We start from the raw sequence: 27,843 nt of genomic DNA on the forward strand, positions 1-27,843 counted from the left end.
GACAGGAATGAACAACACCTTTGACCATCCTATCAATATGTCCTTGGGGGAGATCCAAAGAGTCTCCTGAGAGAGGGAGCCTCAACTCAGGATGAGTGGGATTCTTAACAATGTGGCAGAAAGGAAACTAGGGATGTTTCAGTTAGAGCCACAGAGATTTATTCAGAAAAACGAGGAATAGGCAACACATTTAAGGAAGAATATGGGCCATACCTGAAAATAAGAGATGCTTTTGGGGTTCTCGGGCTCTTCTTTGAAAAAAAAATATTTGATGAGGGGTGGTTTGGGGAAGGGATGTAGGATGACATTACAGTTCATGAGAGTCTGGAAATTCTCAGGATCTTTAGACTGATGCAGTCCCCATAATCTGATCAGTAGATAATGTTGGAATGTACCCTAAATTTTAAAGTTTTCTTAAAATATCTATCTTTGCTTAATCTATTATGTATGCTAATTGAGAGAGCAAAAGATAACAGAGCATAGGTTTCTTAAAATATCCTATTTCTCTTTGTTTAATCTATTGTGTAGGCTAATTAACATAGCACAAGTGCGTCACCCTAAGACCTGAGTGAGGATTTGTAGGTTTCCCAGAACCTGGGAAGGAAAACTGGCTTGGGCAGTGACAGGCCTGAAGCAGTATGCAGAACTCCAAATTAAAGTCAGTTTCCTTGTTCTTCTATATGTCTCCTCTCTACCTTTCTTTTTAACTCCTTCTGTCAACCTCAAGTAGACTCCACAAAGCTAAAGAATGAATCAATGAATTTAAAGATTGGTGAACAGAAGTTACCCATACTGAAACACAAAGAGAAAAAATAAGAGGAGAGGGAGGCGCAGAATGGAACAGACAAGAGATGTGGAATAATATTCAAATATTCAGATATGTGAGCAATCAGTCCTAAAAGGTGAAGAGATACCAGAGAATATTAAACAACAGAGAAAAACAAAATTGAAGAAAAAAATAAAGGCCAATAATTTCCTAAATTTAATGATAGATTCCAAATCACGGAGTCAAGAAGCTCAGAGACTACCAAGCACTACCAAACCCATACTAAATAAAAAATAGTAATATAATTTTTAAACTTCCAAAATCTAAGGTAAAGAGAATAATCTTTCTCTACTAGAGAAATAAGAAACTTTATATATGGAAGAATGAGAATAAGTAGTACAGAAAACTTCTCATCAGAAACCAAGCAAGCCAAAGCACACAACCTCTGAAAGGAAAAAACTTAAAAATTATCCATTCAAAATTTTGTACCCAGCAAATAGAAAAAAGACCCTAAAAATGAAAACTGGGAGAACTCCTCCCCAGAAAATCACTTTGTAAGAAATCTTAAAGAAAATTTCAAGACAGAATGATTATGGAATTATTCTGAAAATGGAATCTGGCCAAAAGGGTGAAGAATAAAATATTGGGAACAAAATCATATTAAAATATTTTGCATAATTTTAATTGCTCTAAGAAAATGTTACTTTTCAAAACAAAAATAGCTACAATATACTTTGTGGTTGTAGAATATATAAAAGTAAAATGTATGTCAACCAATCAAAAGAATGAAAGGGACAAGTAGTAAAATGTCATTTAAATTAAAGAGACAGGAAAAGAGGAATTGTGCAGCCATATGGAAGATAATAGGGACAGAGGTGCTAAAATAAGTAATTTTGAAAAAACGGCTCTTTGACAAAATATTGTAAAGCTGAAGGCAAAGAGTCTATACCAAACACCATCCTACATGGACATGGGTTGCCAATTCTAAACTATTTGTGTACTAAGGCTAAACAAATAAGTAAACAAATAACATACAGTGAGAACTAATGACATTAAAAGTACACAAAGATTGAAGGCTCAGCTGGGGGCAGAATTAAAGTCAGAAGTATCAACATGGAGTCATATCTTTTTTAAAAAAATAGATACAGATAGATATAGAAATAAAAGCAGATGTTCATCATGTATTAGCTAATATACAGGAGCTAATTTGAAAATTCAATGGCCAAATTTGGAATAACTTGAACAATATTGAATTACAATACAATAAATTTTAAAAATGCATATCTCCATGCTAATAAAAAATATGTATAACTGAATTTAAAAATAAGAAATAAAGAACAACTCTTCCTTAAAGAATAATTCTAGGTAAGAAACACAGAAATAATGAACTATAAAAACAACATGAGAATACCACATTAATTTATTTTCAAGAAAGATCCACTGATGGCTATATTAGCAGATAAAATCAATGGGAGAAGTTTAAAGAAAAAGAGTATATCTGCATAGTTTCAAGTTATCTCCACCAACAATTAGAAATAACAAAGGGAAAAGGAATAATATTTGGAGAAACCTGTCAAACAACATCAAACTAGTGTTGCAACTCCTCTATAAATCTATCACCACCAAGACCTCACAACACCGTGTACAATTCACTAAAATGCACTAAGAAAGGTATATCACCTCTGTGGAAGCCTTCCCATTAATAAATATAGAACTTCAATCTAAATATAAGAAAAACATTAACAAATCCAAATAGAGAGACATTCTACAAAATAATTGGCCAATACTCTTCAAAAGTGCCAATATCATTTTTTCACTGTTATGACTAAAAGACTTGATAACAACAATTTTAGAGAAGAAAAAGTTTAGTTGGAGATTCATGGTTTCAGGGGGCTCAGTTCGTAGACAGCTTGCTGCATTCCTTGAAATTCAAGGTGAGGCTGAACATCATGGCAGAACAGTGTGGCAGAGAGAAGCAGCTAACATGATGATCAAGAAACAGAGAAAACAAGTGAGACTACACTTGCCAGACACAAAATATATATCCAAAGGCACGTCCCCATGGAACCACCTCCTTCAGCTACACCCTACCTACCTTCAGTAACCACTCAGTTAATCCCCACCAGGTGATTAATTCACTTATTGGGATAAGGGCCTCATAACCCAGTGATTACTCCTCTTAAACTTGCATTGTCTTACACATGAGATTTTGGGGGACACCTCACATCCAAACCATAACAGTCATGAAAGACTAGGAAAGACTGAGGAACTGTCATAGTTGAAAGAAAAAGGAAACATGAAAACCAAATACTGGATGGATTCTGGAAGAAAAAAGCGGCATGGGTAAAAAAAATTAATGAAATCCAAAGGAGTTATATTGTTTAGTTAATGTGTTAGTCAACTTTCCACAACTGTGACAAAATATCTGAATAAACAAATCAAAAGGAGAAAAGGTTTATTTTGGCTCATGGTTTCAGTCTGTGGTCATTTGACTCCATTGTTTTAGATCCTGTGTTGAGGCAAATGATCACGGCCAGGAGCAAAGCTGATAACCTATGGAAGTCAAGAAGCACAAAAAGAGAGAGCAAGAGGTTGGGGTCCCAATACCCTCTTCAAGGTCTCAACTTCCTTCCACTAGGCCCTACCTCCTAAAGTTCCACAACTTCTCAACAGTGTCATAAGCTGGTGACCAAGCTTTTAGCATATGACCCTTTGGGAGACATTTAGGATCCAAACCCTAACAGTTATCAATATTTTACCAGGATTAACTTTTTAGTTTTGGTAAATGTGCAATGGTTATATAAAATTTTACTATACGGGGCAGTTTGGTTAAGAGAATGAGGGAACTGTACTATTTTTGCAATTATTCTATAAATCTAAAGATATCTCGAAATCAAGAAGTTTGAAAAGGGATTATTGATTAGTCTTGGTCTCAGTGAACTCAGAGTCCATTGGAAAAGAAAGCACATAAAACAATATGATAACATGATAAGTATTATGAAAGGCAAGAACTAACTCCCAAACAGTTCAAAGTCTGCCACTAAGACAAAGCATGACATTTGAGATAAGCCTCATTAAGTGATGTAAATGGGAAAAGCAAGCTGGAATTTTCCAGAAAGAATAAAAACTCTGTATGAGACAGCATGGAGTATTCCAGGTATTACAATTGGGGTGATAGGCTTGGAACAAAGGTAAAGTGGTAAAACTGGAAATAAAAATAAGACATCACACCCTGAGAAATAGTGTCTTCTGTTACTGGTAAAAGAGAGTAACCAAAAAGCTTTTAATCAGTGCTTTAGTCTGTTTGGACTGCTGTAACAACATAACATAGACTGGGTAGCTAATTAACAACAGAAATCTCTTTCTCACCATTCTGGAAGCTGGGAAGTCCAAGATGAAGATGCCAGCAGACTCGGTGTCTGGTGAATCTTCCTCATAAATGCCTATCTTCTTGCTGTGCCTTCCTTTGATGGGAGGTCTCTCCTTGATCTCCTTTATATGGACTGTAATCCTATTCATGAGAGCCCTGTTCCCATGACCTAAACATCTCTGATGGTCTCATCTCCTAGTAGCATCATTTTGTGATAGGAATTTCAATATAAAACTTTGAAGGGACATAAACATTCAGACCACAGAAATCAGGAATGTGACAGAGGCAGTTTAGTATTTTGGATACACCATTTTTACAGTATGTGAAGAATACAAGAAAACATCACAGAGAATCTAGTTGCTAGTTCAATGCTTATTCTTTCAAGTTAATTTTTTTTGTAGAGTTACATATTAAGGCAAACTGATACCAATTAGAGAATCTTAGTGATAGAAACATTTTGAGACTTCAAATGACCCATATCTAAATCCTCACTCTTTAGATGAAAGATCAGGAAATATCTACCTACCCCTCACTATGGAAAATGCAATTAAAATTCTAATACACTATTTCATCAAAATCTTCATTAAAATAATGAAAATATGGCCAACACTATCATTTGTGCAGCAGTGAATATTTAATGAGCACCCACTGTGTGCCAGGCACTATTCTAGGTTTTGAATATTGACATTTTTTTTAAAAAACTCTCAAAAGCTGTGATGTTCATGGAGCTTATGTTCTATATTTACATGCATTGTAATGTGATAAAATTATAAGGAAAAGTAATTAGGATAAAGAGAATGAGGAGTACTGGGAAGAGAGTGATATGAAAAATGTTAAAGGATAATAAGTCAGTAGTTCTCATTTTTAAAACTTTTGATATTTCATCAATAACCTATTCAAATATCTGAAAGAAAAGCTCTCCTAGAACAGGGAAAAGCTAGGAAAAAAATCTCTGAGAAAATTATGTGTAAAACATTCCAAAGAAGGAACCCAGTGTGGCTACTGCTGAGAAAAGCATACAGGGAGATGTGGGAAATGATCTTGGAGGTGTGGCATGGGGACAAGGTCTGGTCAGGCTTAGCTAGCCATAGTACAGGGTTGGCTTTTATTCTCAATGAGAGGAGAACTACTGGAGGATTATGAGCAGAGAATGACATTTAATTTCTATTTTAAATATTTAATTTCTATTTTAAAATAGTAACCTTGTTTCCATATCACAAATAACACAAATCAGAGAAGGCAACAAGGATAGAACCATAAAGACCAATTGGGAGGGCTGGGGTTGTGGCTCAGCAGTAGAGAGCTTGCCCAGCAAGTGTGAGGCACTGGGTTGGATTCTCAGCACTGCATATAAATAAATAAATTAAATCAAGGTCCATCAACATCTAAAAAAATATTATTAAAAAAGACCTTAAAAAAAGACCAAATTAAATCAAGGTCCATCAACATCTAAAAAAATATTATTAAAAAAGACCTTAAAAAAAGACCAATTGAGAGAATATCACAGTACTCTAGGAAAGAGATTTAATGACTTGTACTGGAATAAAAGAAGTGGTCAGATTCTGAATGTATTTTTAAGGTAAAGAAATCAGAATTTCCGGACAAAAAATGACATGGGATATGACAGAAAGGCAAAGATGTCTCTAGGTTTTTGACCTGAGCAATTAAAAAGATAGAGGTATCTTTAACTTAGACAACTCATGAAAGAGATTTGGAGAGGAAGACTAGAAACTTTATTTTGAACATACAGAATGTGAGATGATTATCAGACATCCAAGTGTACATGTCTCATTAGCAACAGGACTTTTAACTCTGAGGTTCTGAAATGCTGGAGAATATAAATAATGGAGATATCAGTAGACAGTCTGTACTTCAATCTTCTTTCTGAATGCACCCAGGGAGGGAGTAAGTGTGGACCAAATGCTGACAACCTTTGTTCTATAAAGGGCCATATAGTAACTGTCTTAAGCTTTGAGAGCCATTCCATCTCTGTCATAACTACTCAAATCTATAAACAAAAAACACATAAGTGGCAAACATGACTGTTGTCCATCAAAAATTTTATTTATCAAAACAGGCATAGGGCTGGGGTTGTGGCTCAGTGGTAGAGTGCTTGCCTAGCATGTGTGAGGCACTGGGTCTGATTCTCAGCACAACATATAAATAGATAAAGGTCTATCAACAACTAATTAAAAAAATGTAAAAAACAGGCATAAGTTGGATTGGGAATCACAGTTCTTAGGTTGCCGGTTCTTAATGTAGGTAAACAAAAAAGATTAATCAAGGACTGAACCTTGGGACACAAGTTTAAGAGGTCAGGAAGGAAGAAGACAAGGCATTAGCATAGGAAATTGAAAAGAATATGCCAGTAAGTTAGTGAAAAAAAAAACAGGGAAAAATAATTATCCAAGCATATCAAATGTGACTGAGGGTTTAAGTTTAAAAAAAAAAAAAAAAAGACCGAGAATTGCAACAACATGAAGGTTCCTGGGACATTGGCAAGAATGGTTTTGGTAAAATGACTTGGGGCAAAAGCCTGACTGAAGGTGTTCAAGATAGATTGGGAGGAAAATTGAAAAAAGAATGAAACATTCTTGCCAGGAATTTTTTGGAAAAGGAAGAAAAGGTGAAGTCAAGGTTTTTGTTGTTGTTACTGTTTTTTCCAAAATGGAGCAAAAAAGAATTTATTTTTATAGAAGTGACTCATTAAAGAGCAGGAAATTGTTAGTGCATAAGAGACAATTGCCGGGGTCAATCATACCAAAGGAAATGCCATCCTTAGATAACAGTGGGACTGTTCATCTATAAAAACGGGTGGCAGACAACGTACATAATGGCAGGTAGTTAGAGATGATCATGGAAGATTGTAAAAGTTTTCTTCTGAAAGCCAGCAACTGAGAGTGAATATGATCAAGGGAGAGTTGAAGATTGGAGGCAAAGAAAGAGGATAAAATAGTCAACAAAGGAAGTGGGAAAGTGATTGGTTAGAAAATACAATGATCCACAGGGAGCATTGAGGTCCACTTGAGGTTCACATCACAAACTGTGAGTGAAGGCAGCCAGCCCTGAGCTTGATTTTTTTCTACCCTGTTATCCACACAGGAGTGAACAACCCTATGTTACTTTTAACCAGTGTTGATGTTGCACAAAAGAATGACAGGATGAAGCCCTGTGCAATGGCACACACATATAATACCAACAGGAGGCTGAGGCAGGAAAATGGAGAGTTCAAAGTCAGCCTCAGCAAAAGCGAGGTGTTAAACAACTCAGTGAAACCCTGTCTCTAAATAAAATACAAAATAGTGCTGGGGATGTGGCTGAGTGGTTGAGTATCCCTGAGCTCAATCCCTGGTACCCCCCACCAAAAAATAAAAAATAAAGAAAGAATGAAAGAAAGGCAAGATAATTAACTATATTTGGGAATAACTATAATGAATGAAAATAGCAATCTGGGCAAAAAGGAACTCAATGTCATGAAAAAGTGAAAGGTGGTAAGGCCAAGGACTGTGAGTGCCATTGTGGCTATGGGATTGTTAAAGTTGGAGAATTAGAGAAACTTCCAATGAGAGGAAGTGCTCATCAGAAAATAGGATGCATAAATTTGAGATTATGTTGGGGTTTTCCTGAAGTTACTGGAAATGACAAGATCACTGCCTATTTACCAAGTCCCAGACGCTATTCCAGGTACCTGGCATGTAATCACCCATTTAAATCACATAGAATACTGGTGAAATACTTATTATCAACAAGCTCAATAAACAATTGCAACCCTGAGTGGAGTGTCTTGCTGACTTTTTTCCTTGTGGCAGTCCACAGCATTTTCACCAGAGGCAGGTCACCTCAGACTGAATAGGCAAGAGTACCTTCTAAGGGATTCCAGCAATCTCCAATGTAAAAATAATCACCCAGCAGCTAGTATAGGACTCTCTCTCTGTTCTTTAGAACTTCTGTTGTTACAGAGGATGATATTTATAACATGCTTGTAAAAACTGAAGGTAAATTTTACAGCAAGGGTACATTGTTACATGGTGATCTAATGAACTACTTTCCCTAAGAAAGAAATATATATATTTTAAAACTTAGAGAAAAATACCAAACTCAACAAAATAACCAAGGAGTTAATTTCGTGCAGATGTAATATATAACCAATGAGTTATTCTTGTTAGAGTGCACTGAAACTTTTCTCTAAACCTGGAAAACTTCAGAATCATGTTTATTTCTCACGAAAGTGTCTGGTATTTAGTTGGAGCTCAATAAATATTAGCTCATTGAAAAAAAAATGAAAGTGAAACTGCCTGTTTTGGAAACCAGTGATCTCCATCCAACGTTTGATTTCTTTCATTTTCCTTAGGATGTAAATATCTCTAAGTCAAATTCTGTTTTCTTTCCTTTTCACAAGACTACACGTGGGCAGATTATTCTGCAACTCACTTCAGGTAATAGCCTTGCTTCATAAATACAGTGCTGACAGAACTGAAGTATTTATAGTCTCTTGGCTTCAAAAGACATTTCCCCCTTCATTAATTCATTTCCTTTTGGTCCCCATCCTCACCTTTTAAAGATGATGTGTAACAGGGACAAATCTCCCTCTGATTTGCTCACACTCAGGAGGAAGCTGGGACCCTGGAAAGCTATTCTTCATCTACCAAGAGGATGCCAGCCAAGCCCTGGCAAGAGAGTGATTGAACATGCTCAGATTAATTTCATGGCTATTTGTTCCATCCCAGAATCATATCAAGCCGAGTCCTCCAAGTTGAAATTGCATCACTCTGCCCTTGCTGCTCAGGTAAGGGCAGTGAAAAATGAGCATCTCTCCAACCCTCTAATGATAAATAATGACTTTTTCCTTCACAACAGATATGTATTTTACAACATCATCAGAGAAGTCTAATTACCAAACAAAATGATAAGATATATCAAGACACAAGGAGTCGAGATTAAACTCATAAGAAATAGGCATTTGCATCTTTGCCATCCTTCAGTGTCACTTCAGTAATGGAAAAGTAACAACCGGAAGGTGCATAATGAATATTCCATTAAATATTCATTTGGATTGTAAATAACTTAAAATTTTAAACTACCCAGCAACAGAATATAAGAGAAGGGTGAAAACATGTTTGGCTGCTAAAGGAGAACTGACAAGCAGAGTAGGAGGGGACTATAGTGAAGGGAAGATTTAGCATTAAGTGGATAAATAAATGCTGTGAAGTCCACAAGGACAGGAAAGAGGGCATTTGCTTCTGGGCATCTGATAGGAAAATTTTAACTTTCATGAATTTTGGTCTGTATTTGTTCAGGTGGACTAACCTTATGCCATCTGCAGTAGGTCATTCTTGTAAGCACATTTTTCCTACAATTATAATCCCTTAAGCATAGTGTGATTCTTAGCATTTGGAGGTGTTCTGGTTGCAAACTTATTCCTTGGTTTAGGCCTGCAAGTCTCATTGAGCTGGGAGCAAAATAGTCTTTGAGTAGCCTAGATTCTTGTTTATTGAGCTTGAATTAGTTGTTTCAGTTGTAATAAGTAATAACAGCAATAACAACTTGTCATTCAGGGGGCAATGGCTAAAAATCAAGATTAAAAAGATTGAAATCATGAAGGACAGAATGGGAGTTAACATTCGCTGTGTGCTTATCAAGAACAAGGCACCATCTAAGTACCGAGAAAGCCACTTCCATAATCTTATTTTATTCCACAACAATCTTGCCTGGTTGATATTAGCATAACCCATTTTGTAAATTCGGGAAATAAAATTCAGAGAAGTAAGGTATCTTTCCAAAAGTCACATACCAGGAAAGGGGTAGAACTTGAATTTGAGCCCAAATTCAATAAAATAAATCCAGAGGCATCATTTTTTATTACACCATATAGCATTATTTGTATGAAAACCATTATACATAATAAAGAAAAAAGTAGTTTTAGTTTGGATTTTTAATACCAGTGACTCAATATAGTGTCTGGAACATAGTATGTACCGAATAAATACTTGTGGGAGACATTTAGGAAGGAACTATCTTGCTACTGTTAAAGATCATTTTAAGAAGCAAAATGTATCTTAATGTTAAATGAGCACATAAGTTAAATATTTTAACCCATTAAATAATGAAAGAACCAATAACATGTTGCAAATGGTACAAAAGATAATTGAAGGAACTATACATATGAAGACCATAAGAATATTGAAATGAATTTACTTAATAAGTACAAAACTGGTTAATACCCACAGAGTTATGATCAATTGCATTTCCAGGGGACACAGTTTGCATTTCCATGAACAAGAAATTATGGCATTACTATCTATATTATCAACCTTACAGAGTTATAAAATAGATCAAAGACAATGAAAGACAGGTAACTCAGAGGGGTACACCAAACGGGGTACCCAACCAGCTTGTTTTGCCCACTTCCTTCTTTCACACTTTTTCCTGAAAAACTATCCCAAAATTATATTATATATATATATATATATATATATATATATATATATATATATATATATATACAAAATTTTTAAAAAACATACGTATATGTACTTCAGTTTTATAAAATAGTAGCTCAGAGATATGATCCAATAAAGGAAAACAATGCTTTTATGATTATTATCATTAACATTTTGGAAACCATAGATAATCTATGATATAAAATTACTTAAAGCTGGCCAGGCTCAGTGGCACATGTCTGTAATCCCAGGAGCTGAGGAGGCTGAGGCAGAAGAACCAATTTAGTGAGGTGCTAAGCAATTCAGTGAGACCCTGTCTCTAATGAAATACAAAATAGGATTAGGGATATGGCTCAGTGGTAGAGTGCCCCTGAGTTCAATCCCTGGTACCCCCCACCCAAAAAAGAAAGAAAAATAGTTAAAGCTGTTAAACAGATTTGTTTCGTAAGGGCAGAAAGCTTTATAGTATAAAATACATTTTTTCTTTAAATCATTTGGATTTGCAGTATTAAGCAGCAGGAATTCTAATGCCAGATCTAGAACCAGTATTCTGCTGGCTGCCATTGCTGGCTATCCATTCTCCCACTGCCAACTGTGCTTTTTTCTACTATTGCCAAAGAGTAACTAGAGCTCATGTCTGTCTTCAGATTTATCGGTTGGAGATTGTCGTTCTTCATTTATTTGCTTGTTTGTTTGTTTTGGCGTATCTATCTTCTGTTCTTCCTGCAGAGCTTTATGCTATATAAATCTATATTTCCAAAACTAGAATTTAGTAGAAACATACGAATTGCTCTGGAATGTACTTTTATGAGGGATTTTTCAGGAATGCACATTATCCATTGATTTAGTTACACCTGTGCCATTACCTTAGAGAGAATGAAGTTAATGCCTAAGATTTAAAACCACTTAATTCTTGAAGGTCATTGCCCCTGGCTTACAGTTTGTTTTCATATAGTTTCTTTTATGGATGGAACATTAATCTCCCTTTCCATAGAAGACATTTCTAGTTCAAAGGTGAATATTTTATTCTCTATGTGGCCTGTTGCATTTTTCAAAACTACTTGGCAATTTATTGTCTGAAAATAATTCATAAACTTCAGAAAATATTTCTGTTAGCGCACATGTTGAAGAGAACATGGTTAAATATCAAACAGAATTCATACACTCAGCATGAGTGTTCATGCTATGGTTGATCTAATTCTGCCTCCTACCTGAGACATGGGAATTGTGTAGGAGGCAGAGAATCCCAGAATAATGAAAGGACTTTCTTTTCATTTGCATTTAACTACATGGGACACCCGTGGCCAGCACATGTCAGAACAGCACTGAGTTACACATGAGTGGCAGTTTAAGGGTCTTTGTAACAGCTGCTACAGTGCCTTCCGCTCAGGATTTGCCATGCTGACTTTGAAAAGACACTACCAAACTTTATGCCAGTAATTACATTAGGCTGCTGGCATCATAGGATTTTTTTTCTGTTGTAGACAGCAATAAATGCACAATAGAAAGAGACTATTTTCCCTATTTTACCCCAGCATACTCCTCAGTAGAGCAACTCCATCTTTGTTGAAGTATATCCAGATCTTCAGGAGAAAGGTACTTTAAGAACATTTTCATTAAATGGAAATGTACTTTGTAAGATACTTTTAACTATACATAATAAATGAAAACAATAGTATTTTGAATAATTGAAAACCTGGGATGAGAAATACCAGGCACTGTAACGTTACTTTTTATTATCTTATAATTTATATCCAGCAGAGATATAGAAAACATTTAAGATGATTCAAAATTAATTCAACTAACATGGCGCTAAATATAAATACAGTATTGTTTTCCCTTGAAGAATCAATTAGGAAGAGAGAGTTAAAAAGTAACTAAAGTACAAAGGGAAGGCAGTTGGGAAAGGGAATGATTGATTTTGATCAGAGGAAGTTCTAGAAGGCTTCCCCCAACTGATATGAACCTTGAAAGAGGAATGCAGAAAACCAAGAATAAGAAAGACTTTTCCAGATGTTTCTAGGTAAATGGCATGCTGACAGAATTACAAGTGCTTTGTCAATTGTGTCAAGAACCAAGGGTACCTGACAAAGAACAGAGGAAAGAAGAGTTGGGATCAGAAAAGGAGCACAACACCCAAATCTAAAGGGCAATGATTGCTGCATACAGTGACCCACGCCTGTAATCCCAGTCACTCAGCTGGCAAGACTGAGACAGGAGGATCTCAAGTTAGAGGACAGTCTGAGCAACTTAGCAAGATCCTGTCCTAAAGTAAAAAATAAAAGTGGCTGGGGATATAGCTCAGTGGTAGAGCATCTCCCAGTTTCATTCCTTAGTAACAGAATAAAAGTAGGGGGGCAACGTTAGGAAGGGCATTGGATGCCTTGTTACAGGTTTTATTTCTAACCTATAAGTAATAGAGAGACAAAAACAGTAGAAAAATCTTAAGTTGTATTTGGACATCAAGTAAAGAAACTATTTCAAGAAGTGATTGGATAATGGTACCGAATGTGATAGAATGATTATGGAGGGAACACTGTATTTTGCTTTTCAACATCTAAAACATCCCTTTATTCTTTGGGAAAAAGTTCCACTCATGCCAAGGGCCACATCTCCACTGGAGAAGCTAAGTGAAAGCCAGGGTTCATCAGGACAATAGTCCCAGGTTCAAGCAACTGGATATTCCACCCAGGACCTAAGTCTCAAGTGACTATGCAAATTCACACTCAGTAGCTGTGTCAGGTGTCCAGTGTTTCCCTGCATTTACCTGAAGCGTCATTTGTCTGTTACACAGCGTCCTTTGCTTCTTATATAGTCCTAGTTCCCCAGCCTTCTTGTTGGCTCTGTGAGTTGTCCAGAATCTTCTGCTCTTTCCTTTTGTTTTGTTTTGGGCAGTGGTAAGGACTGAACACAGGGCCTTGCAAAGGCTACACAAGTACTCTACCACTGAACATCATTCCCAGCCTCCAAATTTTTCTCATAAACTTATTTTCAGTTTATTTCAACAAGAGATAGTTGCTATTACTTACATTTAAGGATCCATAGCAATACTAAGGACTGCAAGTAGCCTTGTTAACTGGAAGAGCATTGGCTTCCTTACTGACAGCAATTCCAAAAGTGTAATGAGGACAGTACCTGGACCCAATTGGAATAAACATTTCACATTAAATGAGAAAAATGATATATAATGTGATAATTTTTCAAGTAGTTTTGTAATGAATGAAGGAAAGTAAACAGTAAAAGTTAGAGTTGAAGAAATTCCTTTTTAAATTTTTTTCAGTAAAAAAATTTTTAAGTCTATTCATAGGCTCCAGTTAGGAAATGAATATTTAATAAGACAATACTTGATTTCACAAAGCACCAAAAGAAAAGTTGGAAAATGAAGGCCCATTTGGAAGGTTGGTCTTTTAAAAGTGTGGAGGACAAATAAAGATAGAGAAAACTTAATGGCTCAATAAGAGAGACTTTCAGAGTTTTTACATGTGATAGTGTCTATTTTATGTGAGGTGAGACTTAATAGTGTATCTCAATTAAGAAAGACAAGGATAAATACTACTAAAATGTAAAGAATATTTGTAAATCACCACTTATATTGAAAAATAAATATATCATACCAATAAAAATTATTTTATAAATAATGCATCCACAGTCTTAAAGTAATCATTTATTAGGAAAATATATGACATAATGTTAAACAGTTCAGTGAATTATTCTGCAGGAAAATAAAATGGTGCAGTCAAACTCAGAGATTTTTGGTCACCTAACTTTCTAAAAGACAGAACTTAAAATGAAAAGAATGGATGAATCACATATACCTTGCCTTAGAATATTTTCTGTCCATCCAACTTCCTAGAAATTGCTGTATATGTCTTTAAGAATCTGTACAAGAATGGACTCCTTTATAAAGTCTTTCTCCACCCATGAAAAACAGAATTCATCCTTCTCCTCCAGTGTCTATGTCACACTATGTTTAAGACATAATTATTATACTTATCATATGGTAGATCATTACCAAGTCTGCCTCCCATGATATGGTATGAATGAACTCCCCGGAGATAGGAATGACATGTTATTCATTATTGGAATCCCAACATCTAGAACAGCATCCAGCATATAATGATGATTCAACAAATGCATTTGAGTGAATTCATGGGTAGATGAAATTTACCCATTATTGAATACCATTTCTCTCAGTGAATTGACTTACAGGAACAGACTAGGTCAAAGCTACAGCCTATGATCAGATTTAGAGCACAGATTCTCTATAGTTCACTGAAGAGGGATTGACAATGGCCCAGAAGCTTTGTTCTCTGAATTTTTTGAGTATGCAACATAGTATGTTCTTTTAGGAAAAAAAAAATGCTGAATGTTTAAGTGAGGAATTTTATGAATGTAACTCTTAGCATCTTGGACAATAATTTTATATGTTATATAGAAATATAATGGAAACTACTTTTGCTATAATGACTCCTATAGAAAATTCTATAAGACAGCTTTCATATAGTGGAAGATTTTGAATTCTGTATGGAAGGAGTTTTACAACAGCACTCTGGTGAGATGAGTTATGCATATGTGGTTAGCAGCAGGTAGTTCTAAGGGATTGTGCCTACATTCCAAGCATATTGTTTTTGTTTAGATTGCTTAATCAGGGTGGTTTGGGGAAGCCATCATGAAGTTGGACAAATATTGTTCTGTCACCATTTCAACAGTGAAGGAAAAGAAAACGTCATCCTTTGGAAACTATAACTTTCATAACCAGGACCTTGATTACACCAATATGCTCGTACATAAAATAAACACATCTCATCTTTACAGATATTTATTTCAAGTCTTTTAGAACAAGATAAAGACTATGGAAAAGTATAATGGCATACCAGCTCTGGGTTATTTATAAATACAATAGAGAGCTGGATTGGGTAAACTCTCTTGCACTTCACTAACTGTGTATCTTCTACTTAATTAGCATTGCCTGTTTGCTTATTAGCTTCTCCCACTAGGTCATGAGCTTCTTGAGAGAGACTATCTCATTCGTCTTTATCTCTTTCATGATTATCACAGTCCTGGCATTAAAGAACTTTTTTCTTTCTCTGAATATCATGGGTCATTTTTATTAAAAGTATCATTAGTACATTTACAGCGAGTTACATAAGTTTTTGAGTGAACAAATATCTATCAGGCAGATAGATACCTTTCATCAGGTAGAAAAGGGTCAACATTGATGTTTTTAAATAGATGGACATTATGTAATTTTTTTTTAAAGAGAGAATCTTTTTTTTTTTTTTGTAGATGGACACAACACAATGCCTTTATTTTTATGTGGTGCTGAGAATCGAACCCGGGTCCCACCCGTGCTAAGCGAGCACTCTACCGCTGAGCCACAATCCCAGCCCAATATGTAAATCTTAATTTGGCTTTCTATTTGAAAAGATAATCAAATCAATTATTACCTAACTCTGTATTCTCACATTGCTATTCCATTCCTTTTTATTATGTCATTTTTTCACCCTTTACATATTATTTAATCAGATATCTGGTATGTCTAATCCAAATTTATTTTTTCCACTTTCTCTTTATCAAAATGCTTTATGTATAGTAACAGAGAAAATGGCATACATTTGAAAAATAACTGATTCCTATTTAAATTCCAGATTTAGTCAACATAAAATTTAAAATCATAAGAATCTATTCAGTTAGTATGTCATGGTGACTTCAGGACCCAAATAAGAATTTGGGACCTAAGTCATTAATATCACCATCTGAAAATACAGCCAGGAAAAATGAGTACAAAATGGCAGTGATTAGCCATCTGCATAAACGATATTTCCCATGAGATTCTGTTTCTTCTCTGTACCTGGCACAATGTTCTCTGGAACAGATACACCTGCAAAACTGACATGTTATAAGCAATGAGCATATCAGTTTTAGATTTAGCATATCAGTTTAGATTACCTGCCAGGCAAATTTGTCATGGTGAATAAAATAAGACATACTCAGGCAAGATGTGGTGGCTCATGCCTGTAATCCCAGAGGCACTAGAGGCTCAAGCAGAAGGATAGCAAGGTCAAAATCAGCCTCAGCAAAAGTGAGGCACTAAGCAACTCAGTGAGATCCTGTCACTAAATAAAATACAAAATATGGCTGGGGATGTGGCTCAGTGGTCGAGTGCTCTGAGTTCAATCCCTGGCACCACTCCCCTCCCCAAAAAAGATGCACTCAGGGTCATATAACTTTCTCTTCTGAGACCAGTTAGTGTGGTGTGTTCCCCCAGAACATAATCCACCCCTAACTGAACAGATAAGAGAACATTTCTAAATCTGCAAAGCTGAACAATGCATTCTGAACCCTCTGTGGTGCCACTGACAGACTTCTGTAAACTCCCTCAAAAACTTTCCACAAATGTCTCTCTTACCATTTTAATTTCAACAGGTCACAGCGGCTAGATTCCTGGGTAAAGTGAAAAGTGTCTCCAGAGAAAATAGAGACATGTAACATGAAACCAAAGCCCTGCTGAGGAAAACCTGCTTCTTAACCTACCAGCACTCCACTGGACAAGATGGCAAAGGAATTTATTTCTTCCACAAAACTTGTTTATTATCAACCTGTTATTGGAAACTTTACTTCCAAGACCAGAGTAATCAGATGCTATGGTTTGGGTGTGGTTGGAATATCCCCCAAGGGCAGATTATGATTGAAGACTTGGTCCCTAGGATGGCACTATGAGAAGGTGATAGAATCTTTAAGAGGTGGGGCCTCATGGGAGGTCTGTAAGCCTTTGGGAGCATGTCCTCAAAAGGTGTTCTGGGACTCCTCAGCAGTTCCCACATGAAAGTTGTTATGCAAGCCTTAGCCTGCCCCCTCTCCCTGCCATACATACAGCTGTCCCTTTTCTTCCTAATTTGTGATGTCATCTCTAGCTGAGTCCTGCACAAATTCCCACCATTGCTATCTGTTATGATGTGATGAAGCTGAAAATTGACCCCATGCTAGCATCATATCTTTGAACCTCCCAAAACTATGAGTAAATAAATTTCTTCTTCATAAGTAGCCTATATTATATATTTCATTATATGGAAAAAGCTGATTAATGCAGAAAATGGCAAAGAAATTTACTTCCACCACTAAACCTGTCTAAACTGTTACTGGAAACTGTACTTCTGAGAACAGAGTAACCAAAAATCCTAGTTGTCTATTTCAGTAAGTCCATGGTGATCATGAGGAAAAAGAAGTGATTTCTGACTTGTTAAGCCAGGATCTCTAGAGTACAAAATGTAGCGTGTTATATCTCCCAATATTTTTTGATCTGTGGGACAGATTGTGAACTGACTACCGTATGCAGAGAATTAACTACATTTCATAATTTTATCCTATGACTCATTCTCTCTCATTCTCTCTCTCTCTCTCTCTCTCTCTCTCTCTCTCTCTCTCTCTCTCTCTCTCTCTCTCTCTCTCTCCAAGATGGGTGCCTCCAGACAAATGACATGGTTTTGAATTCAGGCAAACAGAAACTACACAGCTTCCAAGCAACACCACATTATGTTGAGCATAAAAGCAAACAAGTTTTTTTTCTAGGGGTCCTACAATGAAAATGTCTGCTTTGAAGGGCATCCTTAGTCGCGCTTAAGAAATTGCCTGGCCATCTGTTGTAGATAATGCAGAAGAAATTACGGCATGCTTATAGAGGGTCACACTAGACAACTCCCAAATTGGCTTCTAATCCTAAATCTGCTATAAAAAAAAAATACATGGAATACAATCAATTTAAATGCCATTTAAGATTTATTTTCTTCAAGATAAATATCTACATCAACTTACAAAAACAAATTATATTGGTCAACCCAATTAAAAGGGGGCAGTAATTTGAAAGACAATGCCTAAAACAAGATTCCCTTAGAAAAGAGATGATGAGAACATTCCTGACATGCAAAGATCTGTTTCCAAAAGAAGAAATAGCAATTCTCCTCAGGAAACACTGGCATTGATGTTTCCTGCTCTTTAAAAATAACATAACTGTGTAGGAGTCTTTCTTCTTTATGAAACTAATGTTTTATTGTTAGTTCTCCTTAGAGAAATATAATTTTTACAATTTTAACTGGCATCTGAAATCTATTTTTGTGTCTTAACAAGAGAAGCAACACTACCATCATGTGGCAAAAGAGATTAAATTTTTTTAAAGTCACATAAAATTTAAATTCATGAATTAATGTTCTAATCAAGCAAATTTTTTATCATTTGGACACTATTCATAACTCTCAAATAATTTGCAATTTAGCCAAGTTCTTGGACTAGAGGCAAAATTTCTATGAAAGAAACCTGGGATTAATTCTTCCCCTTTAAGTTAGGCTGTTAACACTGGCTTCTTACTTCTTTGTGCAGTACCAGTAAAACAAAAGAAAGAATGTGAACGCCCAGGTGTCACTGATTTAACTGAATCAAAGCAATCACAGTCAATTAAAAAGTAAGCAAGGAACTCTAAAAAGATAATCAAGAAAAAATAAAAAACAAAATTTTGAATATTTATGTTAAAAAGTGCTTTTACAGGCATTATCTAATTGACTCAACAATCCTCTGATACACTTAGTGGGGAAACTAAGATGCAGGGCAATAGTTTACTCCCAGTTGGTTCTTCCAGTTGAAAGGTGAGCTCAGCTTATCTGTCATTTATTTTGTCATGATTCTCATGAGCCACCCAGAAAAAAATAGCCATTTTCTTCCCTAGCCCTGTTAATCATTTCTCTATAGCACTTATTATGTTGTAAGCATGCACTTTCTCTATTGGAAGCAGAGTTCTTCTTAGACTTGGTGATATTAATTCATTTATCCAGTAAATATTATCAAAATATTATCTACTCTGAAAGAATGCTCTGGAGTGACAGTCCAAATATAGCCTGTTCTACATCACTAGTTCTCATTAATTTTAATAATTTGCCAGTAGATGCCTTTGTTTTCTAAGCATACAATCATATTGGCTGAAAATACTAATTTAATGTTTTTTTTACATAAACAAATGTTATTCTGCTAATTGCCTTACTGAAATGACTGATAACTAGTAAAATTATAAATTAAAGTTAGTGACATCAGGTACTTATGTCTTTGAAGTAAATTCTCTTAGTGATATTTAGTGTGAATTTTTATGGATGTATTCATTAGGTTAAAGAACCTCTCTTCTCTAAATATTGAATTTATAGTATTTTTTATATATCTCATATCTTGAGTTAATTATATCATTCTTATATTTTAAATTGTTATTAGAGTGAAATACATTAATTTCATATTTCTGAACCAATGTTGCATTCATTGAATAAATCCAATTTGATAATGATGAATTCTATTCACTAATTTTTTTATATATTGTGTTTTTCTGTGGGAAATAGGCCTATATTATTTGCTTATTTTCTTCTCAGTTGGTGTGGTATCAAGGTATTACTAGAACCCTAAAATGAGGGGCTGGGGCTGGGGCTCAGCAGTAGAGCACTTGTCTCACTGTGGGGGCCCTAGTTTGATCCCCAGCACCATGTAAATAAAATAAAAAGGTATGTGTCCACCTACAACTAAAAAAAAATGTTTTTAAACGGAGGTATGAAATGAACAAGAAAGATGATATATCTGTAAATTTTGTTGTACATGCACTGTTTTTATATGTATTTAAAACCATATACTATGTACAGTATATAGTTTTTTAGTATTTTATATTTTCAAATCAAAGAGAAATTTTATTAAATTATAATGACTACTTTTCCTTAGTAATGCTTTGTCCTAATTTCTCCTTGATCTGATAGTTAAAGTAACAGGTTATTTATTTGAAAATTTTCTGATGCATCAGGTACAATAGATAAAACATTCCAAAGTAAAGGTCATACCAAAATTTGTATTTTGAAATGATAGATCTGAGAACCTGATTACCCATATTTAAAAATCATTTACTCATAAGTAGGATCAAAACATACCATAACCTACCAACTAGGCAGGACATAATGAGAATGATTGTGAAATTATTTGACCTGCTTCTAGAAGTCTATACCCTTCCAATACAAGTATAATTCATGAATCATTCATGTTTCTACATGTCTCAGCATTCAAAGCCTATTTACTTCATGGCTATGTTTTCAGAAATGTTTGCAGGTGGCCCAGAAAGGGTGGAAACAAAAGATAGCAAAAATTTACTCTGGAGCAAATTTATTTACATTTATATTGAATTAAGACAAAGACATATTTGCTGGAGACATCAAAAGGTGATAAAATAGAGATGTCTCCCACCTTTCTCCAGAGAGGATGCTTATTGTCTAGAGTAACACAGATAATGTCTTTATACACAGGGGTTATTCAGGTTTGCCAGCCGACTCTAGTAAGACGGAGGATATCCTATGATTGGTGCTCTGGAATTCTGACATAGACCTACTGTGAGTACTAAATCCATCTGGATCTACTTAAATGATTTTCTGGAAGCCAGGAGTGTTGTCGCACACCTGTAGTCCCGGCTCCTCAAGAGGCTGAGGCAGGAGGGTCATGAGTTCAAAGCCAGCCTCAGTAACAGTGAGATATTAAGTAACTCAGTGAGGCCCTATCTCTAAATAAAATACAAAATGGGGCTGAGGAATGCAGCTCTGTGGTTGAGTGCCCCTGAGTTCAATCTCCAGTACCAAAAAAAATGAATTTTTTTTTAAAATGACTTTCTGGAGACTTAGAGGGAAAAGGATACTGATATAAATGAAAAACTCACTTTTTTTTGCTGTGCAGTAAATAATAAACTCTAAATATGTTTGGACTCATTGTCTCCTCATCAGCCCAAACTATGGAAGTCTGGCAAAACAAGTTGGCATCTGTCACCACTTTGCTGTTTTGGAAGTAAAACAGCTCTAAACGGTTGAGGAACTTCATGTCTGATAAAGCTAAAAGAGCCTTTAGAAGCTTCAGTAACTTGTCTCTTGCAAAAAAGCAGCCCTAAATCCTAGGGATAATCTGTGAAATTCATGGTTTGGACTTCAGTATGGGACCATTTTTTGAAGGTCCCTAACCCAGAGAGCTTACTGCTATGGTAAGGTAACGGAAAGACAGCTAAGTACTACCAGGAGCACACAAGAAAATGGTATGATCTGAAGAAGAACCACTACATATTAACAAAGTTACAGCTGAAGGGGAAAACAGACAAGTTCCAGAGAAGTCACAAAAGTGTTCCATAAGAGAAACACTCTGGTCTCAGCATCATTCAGAACTAAAGAACCAATTTATAATAAAATCAGTCAAGTAAGTATTTGGCTATCTCCTCTTCTCTTCTCCCACTACAGTATGCATCCAAATTACAATAAAACTTTCAAATTAATATAGGAGCATTCTTTAATGTTCTTTAATGTTTATATTTTGCAACTTGGTATTTATTATTCACATCTGCTCTTCATTTCAAGGATCATTTTGGTTTTTCTCATTAATTTACTCTTAATGCCTGAGCTCAATGTTATATAATTTTTAAAAATTCACAAAATGTTGATGATTTTAAAATGTGTTTTCAAAATTTGAGGTCCTAGTATCATCAAAATTTGGGCCCTATAAATATGGACCTGACTTAGTAACTGACTTCTACTAAATAAAATATGGCAGAAGACTTAGTATATGACTTTTAATGCAAGGTCATAAAGGTATTTTTGTCTTTGCTTTGTGATCTTTGAGTCACTCACTATGAAAGGAAGGCAACCACCTAGCTTTGAGGATGGTCAAGGAGACCAGCAAAGCGACCCACAACGGGGAAGAAATGAAACCTCTCATCAATACCCAGCACCAACTCCCCAGCCACTAGAGTGGATCTCATTGAAAACACATAATCCAGGCATCTCTTAGTTTTCAGATAAACATCAAAACCTGGTTGCAATCTTGCCTACAACCTGATCATGGAATCCTGACCCATAGAAATAGTAGGAATAATAACTGCTTATTGTTTCTGTAAGTCACTAATTTGATATGAACTGATAAATACCCAATGAATAAAAGTAATATAAATTAGAAAACATAACAATAAAATGAACTTCCACAAAGTAATCACCAATGTAAAATGAGGATATTGCCAATGCCATGGCATCAGAGGTGTTAACAACACTATCACTCTCTTTTCATTATGCTCCTAAGGCTCTTTAACCTGAGGACCTTTAATGCTAAATTTATTATGGGATTCAAGGCCAGGGAGTGAAAAATGGTTTTATGATAAAGATATATGTATAGTAAATGATAAATTGTACATATCAGAATTTATCACAAGGGGATCCATATGCATTTGTTTAATGTCTTCATTATATCAGTGCCAAGATAATATTTAATGGTAGATGTTATAAAAAATTATGAAAAAAAACTGAGTCTTTATAGGAGAGATTATTAAGGCTCAGTCTGTTAATTTACATTTTTTCAAGAATAATGCTGCTTACAAGAATATGTAGTCCTTTTCTCAATTAACATTTTTGGCAATAAGGAAAAGATGAAAATTTAGTTCCAAATCTGTACATTCAGCTTCCTATTCCTCCCATCCATCTTGAATGCCCAGCACTAGCCTTGGCATGCAGAATCAGTTGAGCCTGATCATTTACTTCCTTTTCATCTGATGCCATTTTAGCGGGAAAGAGATGGGAGAAAAAAAATTACTGAAAGAGAAGGTTATAAGCATGCCAGACTCATAAGAGCTTGTGTCTTAATGGTCAGTAATATTGCCATTTTGTAAATCGCTATTTAATGTCAGTAAGCATCCAAATGTTCTTCTTTTGTTGCTTGAATATGTTTGATTATACTTGTTATATATTTGAATATACTTGTTATATGTTTATTTTTCTAGTTTTATATTTTCATGATTAATAAATATAAGTGCACTTACTTTATTAGTTTTATTTCTTAAATTACACTTAATATTACAAAGCAGATATTTCTGCTTCATAAATTTATGAGCATATTTTTCCTTTTTGCTAGAATACTGATATTTACCATATTTGCCCTCTTTGCTATCCGCTAAAGTCAGAACTAAGTTTTGTGATCAATTATAATTCTATCACTAATATTCCTCTGTGCAATTTTCTTCTTCCTTCTTTTATGTCTCTATTTCTTTGTCTTTGGTAAGTTGCTTTAACCTTACCTGTTTGGGGTTTTTTTATAAGCTTACAAAGTAAACTTTTCACATACACAAAAATAATCAATAAGTAACAGAATGGGAGTTGCAATCCATATATCTAATAAGAGGTTAATACTCAAAATATATAAGGAACTCAAACAATTCAATAGCAAGAAAACAAATAATCCAATTTAAAAAATGGGCAATGAACCTGAACTGACATTTCTTAAAAGAAGACCTACAAATAATCAATAGGTACATGAAGAAATGATCATCCTCACTAATTGTGCAAAGTAAAACCCTAATGAAGTATCATCTATCAGAATGACTTGTATCAAAAAGATGAAAGAAAACGAGTATTAGAGAAGATGCAGAAGAAAGTAACTTTTACACATTGTTGGTTGAAAAATTAATTAGCACAGCCATTGTTGAAATTGATACAGAGGTTTTTCAAAAACCTAAAAACAAAACTATTGGGTGATCTAGTAGTATCACTTCTGGGTATACATCCAAAGGAACTGAAATTGATACGTTAAAGGGATGTTCTTTGATGCATTGTTCACAATAGCCATGAAAGGGAATCAACTTGAGAGCCCAAAAGTAAATACATAGATAAAGAAAATGTGGTATATATACATACTGAAAAGGGGAAAATCCTGTTAGTTGAAACATGGATGAATCAGGATCAGAAAAACAAATACCACATTATCTGACTTAAATGTGGAATCAAAATATCTTGAACTCATAAAAATAGAGAGTAGAATGATGGTGCCCAGGCTGTGTTGGGGGAGAAAACAAAAGTGAAGCTATTGTTCAAAGGGTACAAAGTTTCAGACAAATAGGAGCAATAGGCTTGAGATCTACTGTACACAGAGGTGACTATGGTCAATAATAATATAATATACATTTCAAAATAACTGAGTAAATTTCAAATATGTCACCACAAAAATGATAGGTAAGGGAGGTGATGTATATATTAATTAGCTTGACTTAATCATTCCACATAGTATACATAATGAACAAAAAAATCAACAAAATATAGACAAAATCTCCTGCAAAAAATGCTACATTTTCTATAATAGCACTGTCCAATAGAACTTTTTGCAATAATAGAAATATTCCAAATCTTCACCATCCAATATGGGAGCCACTACCCAGTGTGCATATTGAGCATTTAAATATGATTAGCATGACTGAGGAATAGAATTTTTATTATATTTTATTTCAATTCATTAAAATTTAAATAACCACACATAGGCATTGGTGACATGATATAACATATATTTTCCCCTAAGATATAAACTTCTTGTGGAATTTTATTTATTTTACATAATGCTTTAAGCACATCAAGGCAAGTCCCTGAAAGTTTAAATAAGATAGTAATATTCTTGCCATATAAAAGACCATGAAACCATTAATATATTTTTACATTTATACTAAATTCATATCAGTATACTACTATGACTCCCTTCATCCATGAAGTCCAGGTATAATCTGATAGTTACTTTATCTCACAAAGATATATTGAGTTGATACAATATTTTCTTGCTTTGCTGGATACATGGGGAAAGGAGTAATACTCAGATAGTGACATTATTATTATAATTTCACTATTATGGTTTGAGTGATGAGTTAGTTAATCTCATAATATTAAACAATTTAAATAAAAACTTTTAGAAATGGCTAAGTTAAATGGTTTAATGGTATAATGTTTGGAGTTAAGCAATTGAATAAAACTATAGGGAGCATCTGTGATCAAGCTAGATTTAAGCAACATCTGATGCACATTTATGGAATAATAGCTTTGATGATAAGCTAATTTGAGAAAAGTAGGTCCAGCTGTATATTCATTAGAAAGAAGGAAAATGTTCTCTCTGAAACATAAAGCAACACACAAGAGGCAATCTAGTTAAACATCTAGTAGCTTACGGGTATGTATGACTCCAATGGCAGTTCATACCCCATCACTGACTAAGCAAGTTCATTTCAGTTCCTCGCTTTATGTCCTGGTGCCTCAGGAAGAAAGGGGAGAACAACAGCACTATGCTTATTTTGCATATTTTATGAATGCATTGTGAGTATGAGTGTACTTGTAGGGAAAAGGGAATAAGATGTGCTGCAAATGCATTATTTCAATTTATTAGGATACAAAATCTGGGACCTTTCCAATCATATGTATTTCAAAGGGACAATATGTTATCATTATAGGGATAATATGTTATTACTACATCTGTTATATCTAAGGAGTTCCAACTTACTTGCCCTTATTGACTCTGATAAATACCTGCCAAATTCTTTTAACGCCTTAGCAATTTTATGAGATGCTTTTAGGATGCAGTTTCTAAATATTAGCAACTCTTCAGGTGTTAATATTTTCAGTATTCCTCATTCCATGATATGAAAGGTCACAATGTGGCATTTCACAAGATGGGAATTATGAGCCACACAAACTTGAGATTAAAACTCAACCTTTACAATAAACATTTTAAGCTACTTAATAATGTTACCTCTTCATGTTTCTTCTCATGTTTGTAGTAGGTATTATAAAGCCCACTAGAGTGGTATGAAGGTTTAAATGAAAATCATGCATACTTAGTATGCAACATGAGAGGTGCATAAAATGATCTTTCTTGTCATTTCTGAAATAATTTATCCCTTTTCCTCCCATTCTTTCCCAACTATTCCCCCCCCAGTGCTAGTGATGAACCCAGGGACTTATATATGCTACACTCTCAGCTCTTCCTGGCTCTACATGTCTTACATTCTTCCTAGATTGCAATATGATCATATGGTTCAATTACAAAAAGATGATTGAAATTAACAATACCATTCAAGAGAGGAAATTTCAATTGCTTTCAAGTTCCTTTTGAACTATAAACAAAAATTAGAAAATAATAGGCCAGAGGTCAAATTCAACCTGCAGCCTAAGAATGAAAAAAGAGAAGAAAGAAGCACATGAGGAGGAGGAAAATGGGGAGAAGAGTAAGGAGAAAAATATGTGACAGAAATTGTTTGGGGTTCATTAACTCCAAAACACTTATTATTAGTTCATTAAAAGAAAAAGTTTGCAAACCTCTGTAATATATTCTGAAGTCTTTGTGTTTGTAGGTCTCCTCTTACTACACAGCATTGAGAATTCAGCATAATTAGCTGTAAATAAATAATAAAGAAAAACCCAGACTTGGAAAACTCTGCAACCAAAAAAGCTCATTGCATCATACAGTATTTGGATATTACAGTAGCAAAAGGTAAAGGTGCTTAATTAAAATGCCGAAACTGTGATATCAGTACTTATTTATTGAGCTATTATTTCAGAGCTTTGGAGGAAATACAATTTATATCTTAAACAGGCAATGAACCCCAGCATGAAAGTCAAACTTTCAACTACCTCTTACTCCCACCCATTCTTTAACTTTCTTGCCAAACTCAATTTATTTTTATATTTCCAGATATATGGCAAAGACCATAAGACTATATTAATCAAAGTACAAAAGACTAAAACTGTAGGCAATAAATTGAATAAAGTTTAGAAATGTGACCCACAATATTAGTAGTCTTAGTCTAATGAGTCCTGGCATTCATTGTGTGGACATATAGGAATGACCTCTGGTCTGCAAACCATGGACTGGGAAATGACTTACCACAAATAAGCATGAGGCCCTTCTAGCCTCAGCCATCCATAGGATCCTGTCAGCTTGGCTGTAACTCTTTCAAGTTGAATCAACTAAATCTTCCCTCTAGAATTGGGCTTTAGATTCACTAAGGGATCTCTGCTCATTGTTTGAGTTCTCTCAGAGATGATAAAGGGCTACTTTCAGGTGTATGCATGGAGGAAAAAAAACCTTCAAACAGGGAAAATTTCAGAAGACTCACAGAGCAACACCAGGACACATAATTCTGAAATAATTTATCAGATAATGCCACCATCCTGTATCTAGAAAGGGTCTGAATCACTGCCTTATTTTATTCTGACTTTTCTGTTTCTGCTTTTGATCCCTTGTGAGATTCAGCTGAGCTACCTGTTCCCCACCTGTGTGAAATAATTTATTCTATATGTAATATGTATAAACTTGCTCTGTGACAGTAGGCACTAGAGTTTCTGATTCATAGACCTTGGACATAACATGATTATCTATATTCCCAAAATGTTTACAGGTATTCTGATAAATAGAGAAGGACCATTCATTTG

This window comes from Spermophilus citellus, assembly GCF_964194105.1.
Source record: "Spermophilus citellus genome assembly, chromosome: 9".
Lineage (NCBI taxonomy): Eukaryota > Metazoa > Chordata > Mammalia > Rodentia > Sciuridae > Spermophilus > Spermophilus citellus.